This window comes from Aulostomus chinensis, chromosome 4 (genome assembly GCF_037954235.1).
Source record: "Aulostomus chinensis isolate RoL2024-O1b breed Wild chromosome 4, RoL_Achi_v1.0, whole genome shotgun sequence".
Classification (NCBI taxonomy): Eukaryota; Metazoa; Chordata; class Actinopteri; order Syngnathiformes; family Aulostomidae; genus Aulostomus; species Aulostomus chinensis.
Genome location: NC_141323.1, coordinates 16,915,020 through 16,932,215, shown reverse-complemented (window position 1 = coordinate 16,932,215; position 17,196 = coordinate 16,915,020). Strand labels below are relative to the sequence as shown.

General features: G+C 40.2%; 2 protein-coding genes across 6 annotated transcripts in view; one reads left to right on the top strand and one right to left on the bottom strand.

Moving 5' to 3' along the window:
* Positions 1-17,196, bottom strand: part of cacna2d4a (calcium channel, voltage-dependent, alpha 2/delta subunit 4a) — an 82,446-nt gene that overhangs the window by 14,008 nt on the left and 51,242 nt on the right. The window lies entirely within an intron of this gene.
* lrtm2a (leucine rich repeat transmembrane protein 2a) overlaps positions 15,776-17,196 on the top strand; it is a 28,938-nt gene continuing 27,517 nt past the window's right edge. The window contains exon 1 of the mRNA XM_086202104.1: positions 15,776-16,459. The gene's annotated coding sequence lies outside the window, so the exon portion shown is untranslated. The remainder of the gene's footprint in view (positions 16,460-17,196) is intronic.

The window sequence follows — 17,196 nt, the reverse complement described above, 5'->3', positions numbered from 1 at the left end:
CACTTGGCTAAACAGCGTGATCCTTCCAGAATCATCAGACATGTTTACTGCATTTATATTAGGGGTACAATGGTTCAGCAAGCCCAAGGTTTGGTTTGTATAATGGTTTTGTTTCAGTTCAGTTTGTTTTTGTATATTAAGGAGAAGAAGAAAGAAAAAAACATCCCTCAGCAAATGACAGCAAAATGTAGAAACGTCACACTGGGCTGAAATGAATAAAATAAACAAAGTCTGTACCGTTATACTGTCATTTATGGCCACCGCTGTGCTAATGCCTGAGTTTTCTGCACTTTCTCACTATGAAATATAACTTTTGTTTCCTTGGGGAATAGAAAATTCCAGAAAACAGATATGCAATTAGCACCCTGGTTCGTGCATTCAGTATTTTTTTATTTTATACCTGCGGTTCAGATTAGCATCCCCAATTTCTAGCCCAACTATTATGTACTGACTTTGACAGTAGTAGTTTACACAGCTACCTAAATTTCTCTGTTTTTGTACATGCTAACACCACATGACTACCTAATAATAATAATAATAATTATATGGCTGCGTTACAAAGAGTATTACCAGCAAAGACTTTAGATTGCACAAGAAAAATGTCTCTCTCTCTCTTTTTTTCAGATATTTGATAACTGATGATTCAATTAGAGTTCTATAAAACTAGAGTGCAGTGTGGCAAATGTCTCAACTGTGGTAGCAGTAAAAATCACATTAATATGGGTGATAGATACTCCTGCTATGATAATATTTTCACTCTAAGTAGTAATTGTATTTCCTGTAGAAGTAATAGTTATAGCAGCAATAGTAGACCTGTGGTGAGCTGTAAATGGAGAGGGAAACTTGAGAGGAAAGAGCATTAATGAGCCGATTAATGTCCCGAGGTGAGAGCCTATATCTCGGCTCTCAGGCTGGAGGAGTGGAAGAGAACCTGCTCTGCAGATCAACTCTGTCTTCACTACTCAAATTATGAAAATCCTTTTGAGCCAAAGCACCCTTGTGTGAACCGACTATTCTTAGACTGTATGTGTATATGGGTCCAAACCCTGGATACAATATAGCACTCACAGTCACAAAACATAAAGCCAATGATTTGTGTGTGTTGGCACATGTTACACACGTGCACACACACACACACACACACACACACACACACACACACACACACACACATATACAAACACAAGGCGGCAAACTGATTGCTTGTGTCAGCTTAAGGCTCTACGTCCGTCAGCAGTTCAGTCAGCATGGTATTGCAAAATGGAACTATAATTGCATAAGAGAAAACACAGACATGTACACATACTGTATACACCCACACACAACAAATGCACACACACCTCGAGGGAAGATATGACTCCTCTCATAAGCATCAAAGACTCAGCATTTTTTTTTTTTCCCAGGATGCTTTGTACAGCCACTCAGGGAAAGCCTCTTCTCAAAATACACAGAACATATAAAAACGTGTGCGCACACACACTGTAGAGAGGTACAAACACACACACACACACACACACACACACACACACACATCGTCATGTACTGAAATACACACAGAGCAGAACTCAAGAACATTTGAAGTGCAGATACCTCCCCTGGCTCAACCTCAGCCAAACCCCATGTAGAAAAGGCAAGTTTTCACAACGTCAAACAGATCCTACCCCTCCAACAAGTTTGGTAAGAATCAGCCTGAGAGTTTTTGTGTAATTCTGCGAACAGGCAAACAAGCGACACCCACAATATCAAAATGTATCAGACCGGTGCCAGGAAGCTTTATTAAGAGAAAGCGGGTACAAAATGCATGGAAGTGTGTTTGTAGGGTGAAGTGAAGAAGAAAATGAGAAGAGGAGCTAATTATATAAAAAAAATATAAATGTGTGTGTGTGTGTGTTAGCTCCTTTGCTAAAAATGCCCATACTCAACATTGCAACATGAAAGTTATTAGTGTTATGAGTCGTAATTCCTCAAACTATAAAACCGATATACGATCTTTTCTTACCAATCATGAGCTGACAACTGAACCACACACTGTTAAAAAATGTAACTCACATATATACATATATATATATATATATATATATATATATATATATAAATTGCATAATTTTTTTCCACAACTTTATTGAAATCTAAGTACATGATGGATTTAGTGTTGACATGTCAAAAAAGGAGTTTTATCAACACAAAAATGAGTGATTTTCATGAAGAAAAGTTATTCACATTTATGAAAAACCCAAGAAAAAGCAATCTAAAATCACTTAAAAACTAGGAGAAACTGATTACGGATTTCCAAACATTTGGGATGAGTTAATTTATATTTATCAATTATTTAGGGGGAAATTATTTATATTTACTCATAATCTGCATTGAATTGATTTTGGCTTGTTGAATATTTGGATAATAATGATTTGGATTCACTAAATAATATATCAACTCATATTTGTGGACACTGATTCTGAAATCAGCACATTTACACTAGTATTCTTTCTCATCTGTACCTCAATTAATAGTTTCAATTCAAGTTCTAATTTTGCATCATAGAACTTAATTTTTTTTCTTCAGTCGGATCATGTTGACACATTATTAGATACAGATTTACTGCAAGATAGGAACGTAATTTTTTTGGGAGACAGAGTTTTTGATTTCCGTCCAGGCTCATGAAAATCACAGCTGATTCTGAATGGTGCCTGTAGGCAGTCATGTACACAGAAAAATGGGTTCAGCTGATTTGGGAGTTGTTCATGCAGCTAAATAAATAAATAAATGAATAAAATTACAGGGTAAACTTTACAAACTGGCCCTTCATCCTGGTGTATTCATGTGCATGTGAGAACAAGATGTAACCAGCAGATGGAAAAAAAAATAAATCACATGAAAACAGAAACATTTATGCTCGCAGCTCATTCGCCTCTCCATGTGTGTTTGATATGTGTTTTTTTTCTGTTTAAATAAATCATTCTTCTCTCTCACACACACCATCTCTTCAATAGTGTGACTGACCTTGAAGTCATCTCCCTGCGCCGTAATCTCAGACAGTGTTAAAAGGCTATTACAGAGGGCAGCAGTAATCTGCCTTGGTTCCCCCCTCTGAGTTGGAGGCTGATAGGCCAAATCTAATTAAAACCATCGCATTGATCCTTATGTGGATGTCTGTGTGTGTGTGTGTGTGTGTGTGTGTGTGTGTGTGTGTGTGTGTGTGTGTGCAGTATGAGATGTTTTTAACCACAATATGTGTACAAAGCTAGCAAGCATTTCCTAATGTGGGGTCACTTGTAAACCTACACAGCAGCGTACAGACAGCATGACCTTGCTCGAACATTATTCTGAGTATGTGTTTGTGTGCTCATGAGTGTGAAATTCTGTGTCTGAGTTTGTGTGTGTATGTGTGTGTGTGTGTGTGTGTGTGTGCATATCTTGCACACTCAGTCTGAGTTGCAATTAGCGCAAGCTGCCAATCACAGTGGAGTGGGCTTTCAACAGGAAATGAATTAATGAAGAAATAAATAAATAATTTAAGCAAATAAGAGCCAGAGTTAATTGGTTATTACACTAATGAGATAGAGGAAGGAGAGATGGAGGGATGTGAACTGTGAACAATGTAAAAAAAAAAGGGAATGAAAGAATGTGCAAGAATGAAAAGAGCGACTGGAGTAAACAGAGAGTCTTGCTGCATTGCTGTCACATCAAATTTTATCCCCATGTACTGTACATAAATATTTACACAGTGTGTGTGTCGTAGAGCAAGAACGATGGACGGTTGGGGAAATGAGGAGAAGCATAAAATCTGACACACACTAATGAACACAGACGCAGAGAGGTTCCATAATTAAAAGAATATATACTGTACACTAATCACTAATCAGCGCAGCTTTGTTGTCTTCAAATTTTAAGCAAAATGTGCATTTTCAAGGTGGATAAGGCAGGCTGGATTCAGTAAAGTGTTACTTTAATGGAGGTACTAGCATAAAATCAATTGTTTCGATTTTGTTTCCTCATCTTAAATGTAACAATTTATACATGATGAAGATGTTACATCAATCAAATGACGGCAATTGTTTGGGAACGATCGGCTTCTCGAGCTTAAGTTATTTCTGCGGCGACAGGCCTCTCAACTAAAACAAAAGATTTAATCTGAAGACATTCGCTCGAATGTTAATTTCCCTCATCTCAAAGTCGAGTGGTTAACACAAGCATAAAATATTTCCGTGTTCTTTAATCGAGGCATAAAATGTGTCAGTAAATACCTCACTTTTGCATTCTGAAGTGAAGCTTGTCATGCACCTGGGTTGCTGTTCACTCATAGCTTAACATTAGCTTGGCACCCCTAACGATTGCATGTGTGCTTCACAAATCATAAACACGATGTACATTTGTGAAGCGCAAATGTTACTGAGCAAAAAGTTTTGCTACAGGTGTTAATTCTAGCCATAATCAAAAATCCAATGTAAAATCTGGCTCAGGGGACTCAACGTCGATGCTAACTTTTATCTTACAAAAAAAGTCATCTGTGCACTCCATTGCAGGTCATTCAGGTACACAGTTCGGTCAAAGCACCTGCTTTGTCTATCAAAAAATCCTCTGACTATTTTTTATCCATTTATGGACATTGCTGCTCATGGTTGTGTGCCGGACCGCCAACAGCCACGTACGTGTAATTATTTCACCCTGAAACAAATTAGCGAGGACAATTTAGAATCATAGAAATATAATATTTAGAGGACGTGCATGTGTGGTTATGCCACTAAAAGTTAACAGAGTTGACCAGCTCGTTGGCCTTTAGCTAAATGGAGCGGCGAGTGTCAAGTGGCTGAGAGACTGTGAAGGAAGGAAAAGAGGGAGAGGACGGTGCGAGACGAAGGTCTGTCTGTCGGTCTCTCTGTGTGTCTGCTTGTATATTTTAGCTTTTTGTAGAATGGTGACTGTGCAATTCTATAAATGGGTGGTTGTGTGTGCTGAGACATTTTTGACATTGTTTTGAGTGTTTGTCTCCGTGTGTGTGTGTTTGTGTGTATGTGTGTGCGTGCATACTGTTCCAAGGTGGCACAGGAGGTCAGGTTGTGTTTAATGACCAGTGAGCTTGTGTTGATGGTTCCCTTAGCAGATGCCTGGAGCCGAGGCTAAATATATAGGAACACACACTCGCAGAGTCAATAAGTTAAACTGTCAGACTGTTTCTAGTCACATGAGGGAACGCTGTAAAATAAAGCTGCTGCAATGACGAGGTCATTTCATACCACTCTGTCTCTTTCACATACACACACAGACGCACATTTGTAATCTTAGCTTTATAAAGATATTCACCGACACTGACAAATGTGCTAGCCTCTTATGATAAACTATCATTACTAAACGTCTGATGGATTTTCAAATCTGATTTAGACATAACAGTGTTCAACCTATTTTTGACTTTTTTAAGTATGCATACACCAGGTGAGGCGATCTAAACGTAGGACAAGCCGCACTTGGGGTTCTGTTGGTGATTCTGTTGACTTGGTTTCTCCCGGAAGCTCATGCGAGAAAATGCGACTTCGTACAAAAAAAAGAAAGAAAGAAAGAAATAGGCTTTGTAGTACTTTAGTGTGCAACGTTTGTGGAAAGAAAAGTGGAAAAAGTGGAAAAAAAACAAAACACAGATGAAGTCATGGCTGAGTAGATGGAAAGAGCATAGCTTGTACATCTTGCAGTGCGTGTGGGTGGTTGGAAATAAAGGTCCACGGAGGAGGAAGGGAGAGTAACATTTGTGATAATTACAAATGTAACAACATTCCACGGTTATTCATTCTTTCTAAAAGATTTTTTTATTTTTTTTTTTAATCAGGGAGACTTCGATCCAGAATGTTGAGTTTGTCTATAAATCGCTCGAACTGCAGCCTCATTTGGGCAGATAATCTGTTCAGATCAGTAACCAGGGGGGCAAATCTGACCCCACATCAGCCTGATTATCTCATAGTGCTCACCCAGGTTTACTCCAAATCTTGCACTACATAAACTCAACCCTAAAATCCAATACTGACCTTAAAAACAGAGTCAAATTCTCCTATGGACATGTTTCAGAGAGTTGTTCTTCACAAAAATAACAGTTAAACACACACACACACACACACACGTGCACATACACATGGGCGATCAACAGAGCACCGATATTGTAATTAAAGCAACAGATTAATTGAGGTGGAGTGTGATGACCCAGAGAGAATGACGGAGGGATGAAGAGAGGGACAAGAGGGAGGACAGGTGAAGCACGAGAGCAAAAGGTGGAGGGGATGAAAGAGGATGAATTGATTTTTAATAATGTTATGAGTTGGAAACCCTTTTCAGTTCAACCGAGCGTGGCTATTAATAATAGAGCGAGTCAGATCAAATTGTTGCGTGTGAGTTCTGTGTGTGCGTGCGTGTGTGTGTTTCTAATTCCTTCTCATATGTGTGTGTGTGTTGGGGTGGTGGTGAAGAGGTAGTAACTGAAGGGATGTTACCAAGTGAAAAGTTGTTCTTAGTTCAAAATTTCACACCTTTATTTAAAAGCAGTGTGAGTGTCTTATATTTTTTTCATTTGGCTGACTTCCTGTGTTAATAATAACAAAGGCTGTTCTTGCTAAATTAACTTCACACCAGGCTGAAAAGTAGCATCTCAAGCTTCTTTGGAAGGGGAAAAAAACAAATAGAAATTGAACAATTATATCCATAAATGTGTTCGAAAAACCCATTAAAGTTTCTTTTTCTCTCTGACTCTGTTGCGGCGACGCCAGAAATCAACTTAATCATTAAAAACCGTTTGCTTTTGTCAAAAATTCACCGAAGTCACGGCTGTTTCATGCCTTAAAAGCGAGCGTTTTATTTTGAATCGAACTTTTGGACAACAAGATTACTGTTTATCTCAGCTCATGTCAAAATCTCACAATATCCCGCTTTGTTTTGCCTTTCTTGTACATGCACACATGCGCACGGCGCGCATGCGCGCACACACACACACACACACACACACACACACACACACACACACACACACACACACAACGTGCAGTATATTTGTGGGTGTTGCACACCCACAAATATACCGTACACATAAACAGTGATAGACACAATAGCTTTCTCATGTAGAAATGTCACTTTCTCACCATCTCCCTCACAAACACATAATTACAGTTTTTATCTATAAATGTCAAATTTTCAATAATGTAGAAGGAGACGTTGGCGAGCGATGGTATTGAGTGTGAGGCGGTTTGAAAATTCTAGTTCTTCTCCTCAATCACATCCTTCTATCCTCTTTAATATTTGACAGTTTGATCCTATGAAAACTAAATCCCTCGTTCTAATCTCCGTCTTAACATAAATGTTTACAAAGGTCTCGACATCTGCCATCAGTACACGTCTGCACCGCCTGTCCGTTACATGATATACTTAATTGACTTTCAGAATATTTGATTTAGGCTCAGAAAAATGTGTAAATATTATTATTAAAAACACAAAGGAATAAATAAGAGATGCAATCCACCAAACCCTGATAAGTAATGTTACATTCTTCCTTTGGCAGTCATTTTGAATTGTAATTTAATTTGTTTTTCTGTGCCTTAACCTGTCCTCACATTAGGCCTGATGAAATACACATTAATATATTAAAAAAAATTGCAAATAATTGCTCCGCCCTGTTGGAAAGTCATGGTGAATTCAGTCAAATCAAGCTAATAAATTTCCTAATCTTGAAAATAAAATGAACCCCTATGCATTTTGTGGGATTGTTGAACCAGAGAATTTGCGTGTCCACTACAAGAAAGGGACTGATTTAACTTTCCAGTGGAAGTATTTCACTGGTGCCAGGATGAATTTCTTTTTTTAACACATTTCATGAATCGTAGTTTGAAATATGAAACATGTGCACGGATACAGAGAAGAATTTCAGAGTCAGACATTTTTAAAGGAAGTTGTTTTGCCTGGACATGAAACCAACTTAAAAAAAAAAACTCAAGAAAAACAAAACAGTCGTTTCGTAAATCGATCTTTTTTCATTTTTACCAAGATACAACAGACAACTACTTGCCTATACTTAAAAGCTGACCTCAATACACCTCTTCTTTTGGCATTGTAGGAGCAGAGGGTTATTCCACAGTTGTTAGTCATGCAGAAAACCATCCTTTCGCTGAGTAATTCTCCCATGACACATATTTTTAACACTTTAGGATTCACAACCCTGACACATCTGACCCTCCACACACGTTCGCATAACCGAAAATGTGTTCAACTAAAATACAAAAACAAAAAAAAAAGAGAGGGAGAGATCCCATGACTTCCTGATAGAGAATATTTAATAAACTGATGTTGCCAGGCAACAAACCACTGTTCTGGCCAGTAAAAAGAGTTATGGCAAATTCTGGTTGCCTGTTCTGAAAATAAAAATATCATGAAATTCAGTTTGACGTCTGAATGCGTACAGGCACATTCATCGCCGCACCTTACCCTCTTCAGCATAAATGCAGGTGTAATGACAACACGTGCATCATCACAAATGAACATGCACGTGTCCATACTCACACAAGTTAAAACAACCTAGTAACCTGAACTCACTCAAATAAAATTTTTAAAAGTGTGTGTTTTTGGGACATTGTCAAGGGAGATGCACAAGAACGCGCACGTGCGCGCACACACACACACACACGTACCCTTGAACTTATATCTTTGTGAGGACTTTCATTGACCTAATGCATTCTCATAGTGGCTAGGGCCAAGCCCCTCACCCTAAACCGAAACATCTGACGACTGACTGCCTGACCCTGACCCTTGACCCTAAACCTGACCAGAACCCAATTCTAACCTCAAGCCTAAATCCAAGTCTTGACCATCAAATGGCCCTTGAAGATGTGAAGACCTGCTAAAATGTTCCAAAAATGTCCTCAGTCTGTTGGTTAAATACGTGTTCTAGTCCTCAATATGGAGCAAGTACAAGAACACACACACACACACACACACACACACACACACACACACACACACACACACACTCACACTCTCAGAAGCTTGCAAACCTCAGAGGAGTCGCGAGAGGCTGCACTGACATCATGTTACCAAAGCAACAGGCAGAGGGCTGGGATTGGACAAAAGGATGATGACTCAAGCACCCCTCCCTCGTTTTCCTCATCTCTCTTGCCATAATCTCTCTTCACTCTCTCTCTCTCTCATTGCAACTTTTTAAACATCAGAGATGAAGACAGGTGCATGATATTTCTCAGTTTAAAGTATGCAATGTTGACATGTTGGTTAGGAAATGAAAAACACACACACACACGCGCACAGCTGCAAATTTATTTCTTGTACCCTACCGGAGCAACACCTTGACTGACAAATACACTCTTGACAATAAGAAGTCAAAGCATGAGGAGAAAGTAGACCAATTTACATTCACTCAGCCACTTAAATACTTTTATTGAGAAGCCTGTTATTATGTCTGACAGGTGGACAGTGCTAGTTTCTTGAGGGTGAAACAACAGTGGTGATAAAATGGATGACATTGTGTGCGGACCAGCAGAGCCTACCTTAACTTAACCTAGTTTCCCAGTCTTCTTGAGCAGGCCCGTTGGAGGCACGCTCACTAAATCATTCATGGTGGAGCGACAGCGAGAGTGTATGGGTGGATGCAAACTGCTCTGCTGCTAGTCCGCTGTGCTGTTTTGCATGTTTATGTGCTCGTTTGTGCTCGTGAAAGGCCACTTTGTCGCATCTCAGAAGGATTAAAATGGTGACACTTTGAGTAAAAAAGAAAAAAAAGTCCTTTAAGGCCACGTTACATGAAAAAGAAACAACGAATGAACCAAAAAAAAAGCGACTTTAGTCTTCCGTCTTTCCTTCTTGCTCCTTCTGTTCCTATGTTTCCGTCTCTCTCTAAGAAGACAGATGGTGCCGGCTCACCTCTCCCCTCTTTATCTCTCAACTCTCTTTTCGTTGCTCATCCTTCTTTTGTTCTCTTTTTGCTTGTCTGTCTTTCTCCCTTTCATTTTTGCACACTAACTCTCCCTTTCACCTCATCTCCACCTTGTGTTTTTCACTCTCTCTCTCTCTTTCTCTCTCTCACCTCCTGTCTGCTGCGCACCACTCTCTTCCACTTACTCTTCTCGTCTAGGAAATCCCTCTCTACCATCTGTCTGGCTGTGATGAATTCAGAGCTTCTCACAGCAAATCAACTTGGCCAAATTAATGAGACTCTCCAAAGAGGGATAAACTTTGAGTGTGTAGCTCAGCGTTTGTGTGTGTGTGTAATAGAGTGCATGCACCTAAAATACTTCATAATCTGTCGACTGCACTACTTAATTTATTTTGCCGTGACAGACAGCATGTTAGAGGGAAATGCAACGGATGAGGCCGACTGCACACGTTGAGGTCGGGACTGTAGATGGGCCTGCATTTGGCTGAATCCACATCAATGTTTTTTTTTTTTTTTTTTTTTTAATGCGGTTTAGAAAATCTGTTGACTTCATGATTGATAGAAAAAGCTATTAAAAATCTGATTAGTGCCGCAAGAGGTCAACAACAAGAGATTTATTTTCTGGAAGTCACAGTTTTCCAGGAAATTCAAGAGTCTATTGCTTTGAATCTTTAAAGCGATACATCGCCAAAAATTGTGTTTTGGAAACTCAGTGACTCACTAGATGACTTGACCTACCAGCTTTTTATTTTTTTTTTATCCTAGGAGACTTCTTGTCAGCTTCAGAGATCAGAAAAAGCCAGTCACATAACTTTGGTGTGACACTAATGGAGGCCGACAATTAACAAACTTTCAAACACATCGCAAAGTATCATCCGTGTCTTTTGTATCAGGACGGATTCTCAATATTACACAAACACTTTGATTGGAGCCCCAAAAAAAACCCTAAATAAAGCGCTTCTAGTTTCGCGAAAACATGACCAACTCGCACATGAGTTTGCACATTCAGTTAAACTTTTTTCTTTTGCATAGAACCAGATGATCATCCAATCATGTTATCCCATAGTGTTAAGGCTGTTTTTCCATACTGTATCTTCTATTTTTTATCTTCTATGCAAACTGCTCGGATGTGTCCAAAAATGCAAAGTACACCTTGTTGCATTTCAGCTCAAACTTGCTGGTTGGGTCACACCGAGGCCAGATTGCATTCTCACCACAAACTAACCACATTGGGCTTAGTTTGTAAGGGTGCCAAGTCCACCTCCCACCTTGTTTGGACTGTATTTGGAGTGCAATTGCGGTTGCTGTGGTCACGCCTGCCTGGACTAACTGGAGGTGCATAATCTATTATAGCTCTCAAATTACAGAGATGAAAAAGCCCTTCACGGACAAGGAAGAACATGAAATCTATCATGAAAAAATGAAAAGGCAAAAACATTGAGTGCAGAATAGGCTGTTCAATAAACCCAGACTGATAAAATGTGTTTCAGGGAATGAATTAGGGGTTGATTGATTTCTAATGGCAAGACCCTCAATGACCATATTGACCAAATGGCCATAAAACTGTCTCGTCAATATGAGGCTGATTCACGGATTATGGGAAAAGCTTGAGAACAGGGACACCAATGACTCCTTGGATGGAACATATACCGTGTGTGTGTGTGTGTGTGTGTGTGTGTGTGTGTGTGTGTGTGTGTGTGTGTGTGTGTGTGTGTGTGTGTGTGTGTGTGTGTGTGTAAAGATGGATAGTGCCTTGGATACACTTGCTCTAGGCAAGAACTGGGGTTGTAGTGTGAAATGTGCCTGGCCAGATCCGGTGTTAACACAAAGACTAGAGCCAATTCATCTTCACTGACATCCGCCCAATAGCACAGTAAATTACAGAGCAGGCGGGTGAGAGATAGAGAGGAATAGAGGTGACAGAATTGGTAGAGTCGAGGGATGTTGCAGAAAAGGGGAGCAACAAGATACATTCATATAGTTTAGACTATAACAAAATGGCTTAAATGTATCAATATTAGAGATGACTAACAGCAGAGATTGAATCATTCCCTTCTAGAGAATAAATAAACCAATATTCCTACGGCTTGAGAATGAACAGAGAGTTGACCATAATAGCCAAGCAGGAAGGTTAAAAAAGACACTTTCCTGCTCCAAAACACTGCCAGTAATCATTTTTTATAACACGTATTTCCTGCATCATTGATATAACAGAACTGGCCAGAGAAGTCTCCTTGGCAGGAGGTGCTGGCACTTACAATAGATCCCTACGCCAGAAGGCCTCTTTGCCAGACTCATAAACAGCCTGAAAAAGTGGACACATAGCTTGGAGGACTCAATAAATCAAGCTCACCTCGTGTTCTTATCTGGTGTTAAAAATCTTTTCCCTCTTAATCAGGGAACAAACTCTCAAAGAGCTGCCTAAGGACATTGTGGAGTCAATGTTAATACATTGATGTTTATGGAATTCAACTAACTTTCATAAACTCTTATGTCATCTATTACTTTTTAATCTCTTGTGCTATGTGTTGCAGTTTCTCCTAAAATATAGCAGCCTACCGCTTCAACTCAGGATTAATATTTTCCCCTCATGCTAAGGCTCACTTCAAATGATTGACAGGATGAGCTATCAACATTAAAAGGTGCAGCCCCTCTTTTTTATGTTTTTTGGGCAGTTGGGATACTAATGTAGGAGTTGCATTGCCCAATCAAATGTGTCCAGATGACCATTACTGCAGATGGTTTTGGTCTTATGCAAGTATTTCTAATGTTCACCTGCCAGAAATTGCAATAGAGGTTTGAACAGTCGCTGCAGTGATAGCTCTCCAGAGTTTTCCAATCCCTCTTCCGAGGACAATACAAAATAAAGAATGCAGGAGCTTTACGGGATAAAGACTCAACCTCTTTGATTAGCCGGAGTCATAGGGGCCTATAAATAGCAGCCGAGAGCCAGAGATTTTTCCCCTAGGAAGCCATGGACAATGGCTTTGACACTGGTGGCGATTGGGTGTAGTCGTGCCAGCAGCGAGACAAAATAAAGTGTCTTTAAGCTACCCAGTGAGAGGAAACCCCTTCATCAAACCCAGCTGAGTTCCTGTTAGCGCCAGTGATGACCAGATAAGTTTGGAGACACCCCAGTGTGCAGTGTTTTTTGTTTTATTTGTATGGTATTATTTTATCATTATTTCTTTGATAATTACCTTTTTTTTTTAAAAAAAAAAACATGGTAAAAACAAACAAACATCTAATGTAAACAGGGAGCCAAAGTCTTTGCTGTCTTTTTCCTTCATATTTGTTATTGTTCTTTACCTTGGCAACGAATGCTCACCAGCTGAAAGGTTGCAACTTTGTGGGTGACCCTCATCAATGACCCCCGCATTCAGGAAGAGGGATGGCCGGACTAATTACCGGACTAATTATGCTTTTGGGGATAAGACAAAGAAAATGCTAGAGATGTTATAAAAGTGGTCCTTCCTTCTGCAAGATAAATATAACTTTTATGCGTGAGGGACTATTGCACACTCACTGCTTTTTTTCAAGCCAATCATCTTTTGTAACAACCGCTAACGAGAGTGTCCTATATAGCCAGGGATAGCTGAAGCCACTGGCAGCTACAGTGATTGACGTTTGCCAGGAATACATGCAAGAACAATGAAGCCAGTACAGCAACCACATTAATGTTCAGGTTGTACATATGCGTATGTGTGTGTGTGTGTGTGTGTGTGTGTGTGTGTGTGTGTGTGTGTGTGTGTGTGTGTGCGCGCACGTGCATGTGTGTGTGTGTGCATGTGCCTGCCTGTGTGCCTGTGTGTTTTTGTTGGGCAGCTGACCAGTTTACTGTTTTAATTGGCCTGGAGCTAGATACACACGGAGCTGTGTGCTAATTCAGATGCTGTTGGCTTGTAAACAAAAGAGCTGCATGGTCAAAATTAGTAATGTGTTTTTAAATACAGATGGTGGCTACGGTCTCATACATGTTCATTGTTTCATATTTCTCCTGATTCACGGGAAAGATTACAGACTTGAACACTGGTCTGGCTTGTCTAACTCCTGATCATGATTTAAACTACAAACTTACCACAGGATTGAAAACACTCTCACACTGTAAACACACCACATGTTTCAACTCAGAAACAATGACAAAGCAAACACATGCATTCTAACTCAGCAGAGACAGATTAGCATTAATTGGATTCTGGCCGTTTATATCCACTCTGATTACTTTTGGTTTCCATAGATTCCTGAGGGGACTATTTGGCTCGTTAGCACCTAAATACTTCATTAAGTCTGCTAAATTTTTGTTGAAACAGACACAATTTGATGACGTACCAAAACATGTAACTGCATAAATGCATGCATTCAATAATTTGATACTTGTTAATATAAAGGCTTTAATGTAGCAAGACCAGCAAGACTTTTCCTGTTTGAAATCATGCTAACTTTCTAATGCTGTGAAGGAAACTCGGGAACCACCTTGTGTTTGACCTTTAACGGAACCAAGACTGCATGCATGCATCACCTCTGCTCACTCTGCTTTAAAATCAAGGTTGGAGTTGAAATCATTGTGCTCTGTGGCAATTGAACAAGGCCCCCCCCCCCCCCCCATAGGAAAACAATGGCAGCACAGCCAGTGCAGAGCAGCTTCACCAACGTGTGGGCAGCATTAAAGCTGGCAAGGATTGATGTAATGCTCAAGGTCACATCAGCAGGGGAGATATTTGCAGAAATGGAGCAATTAATATAACACAAACTAAAGAGAGAAATAACCATTCTGACAATGCTGAGGAAAAAAGTTTTGATAGCCTCGGAAACCAACGAGACTATCATTAAGACACCAGTACTGTGCCAAATGATTCATACACTCATTAACAGCACAATTTGTGTGTCAATTATGATTCATTCCATGACAGGAAGCAGCCAAGTGATTATATATTGTGTGCAAACAAACACAGTCCTCTCACACCTCCTTTACTCACTTTCCTGATCTGTCTGTCTCTCTCTCTCTCTCTCTCTCTCTCTCTCTCTCTCTCTCTCTCACACACACACACACACACACACACACACACACACACACACACACACACACACACACCACTGGCTTGGAGAATATTACTTTGACTTACACAAATGTATTCAGAATCTCAGCATGTCTAGTCCCAACCTAATAGTTTGTTTCCAATATGAGTAACACACACACACAAACACACCTAAATGAGTACAATGTGGGCACAAAAACACGCGCGCACACACACACACACACACAGCTGTATATGCACACGCAAAAGCCTGCTGTTACGAGAGCTGCCACAGGGAATAGAATGAAAATGAAAGGCAAGCATGGGAGACGTGAGGAGGAAAAAAAGAAAAGGAGAGGAGAAAAGCCCATGTGGCAGAGGGAGATTCTCATCTTCAATGAAATCAGCTGATCCATTCTCTGCTTTCTCTCTCTTCCATCTCCATCCTTCCTGTCTTCAACATCCCTCTCTTTTTACCTTTATCTTTCTCTATTTCTCTCACTACCTCCTACTCTATCTTTCTCCTTGCCCTTCCCTCTCTCTCTTTGTTCTCTCAGCTTTCAGTCTTTCATATTATCACTCTCTCTGTATTCCACCTCCCTTATCCTCTCTGTCACAGTGGGAGAGCTGCAGGCAGACAGAGGCAGCATACACTAATGTTACTATATTTGACAAGGCACACGCACACACACACACACACACACACACACACACACACACATTCTCCTGCCACATGCACGACTGCACAGACATACGGGAGAGACGAAAAGGGGAGATGGGTGCACACCAGAAAGACAGTCCTCAAGTGTAGATGCATGGATAAACACACACACACACACACACACACACACACACACACACACACACACACATTTACACACACACATTTACACACACTCTGACGCGTGCTGAGTGCAGGAATCGCAAACATAGCGACACACAGGAGGGCTAGTGTGTGACGCCAGCAACCTAATGCCGTTGTTTCTTTCTCTCTCTCTCTCTCTCTCTCACACACACACAGACACACACACACACACTGTCTCTCCTTTTCACACACACTCACGTCTCTCAGACGCTCTCAAGCCAGCGAACAGGACGGTGGCGGATGTATCACTCATATAGGGAATAGATCCGAAGGAAAGGATTAACTGTCTCCATCCCTCTCTCCCTCTAAGGACCTTATCCTCTCTTTCCTCCTCTTGTATCACTAAGCTTCTCTTTACCTCATTTTTTCTCCCCTACAATCCTTCCTTTCTTTTTTCTACTCAATCCCTCCTTTTTTCAATTCATTGGTGGTTTGAAGCGAAGCAGCGGGGATTGTCTCTATTCAGAAAGAAGGATTATTCTTACATTTGATCAAGATCTTGAATGTATGGATTTTTTTAACTGAGGAGATGCCAGTTTTTCTTGGCTATTGAGAGATTTCTCTTTTTAGTTTTTTTTTATTATCATTTTGAGGGACATTTTTTAGGGGGGGAATGGCTGAAAGGAGAAAACAATAAGCCTGGTGCTGTCTGAGATATTTAGTGAAAAGGTAAGTGTGTTCGTGGTGATACTTCTCCTCACACTTCATGTAAATTTACAACTGAAATTCAAGATGTCCCTGAAAGTAGATTGCAGCGTGAGACACACTTACCTTTTTTGTTTCCACCTGAAAACATTTTTTTTTTTTTGGGTTTTGACGGGTTCAAAGGTTCATACTGTGAGGAGGTGGTTGCTGGAAATGTCAGCCCTCATCCTGTTTCCAGGATTGACACAACACACACACAAACACACACACACACACACACACACACACACACACAATATGCACATTGACAGGAATTTTTAGGGGGATGTGGTATGGGGTAAAAGCTTGAAGAGGCAGGAGATGGTGAGAGCAGCGTGTCATGTGATTTTCATAGGAAACAATGAAGATGTGCACAGACAAACAAAATCAAGTGACCCAAGTGGAAAAAGACCTGCTATTAGAACCAAAAGAGTAAGAAAAACTTTTGGCGTGCTGATACCAAACATGAAGATGTTAAAAAATGTCATACACTGCACTTAGAGGAATCTTTTGCATTAATGCTGATGTTAATATACCAAATACCATAGATTTGTTAAAAATGTGGCTGCTCACCAAGCATCATGAGAGCCAGTAAGTTTCTGTTTCATGCCAAAGCACACGCGTCAGTATCTCTCACTGCCTCTTTTTGATTGACGACTACAATTTTACACAATCACTGACTTTTTCAAACATGTACATGACGTGATAGTTAACGTTCAAAA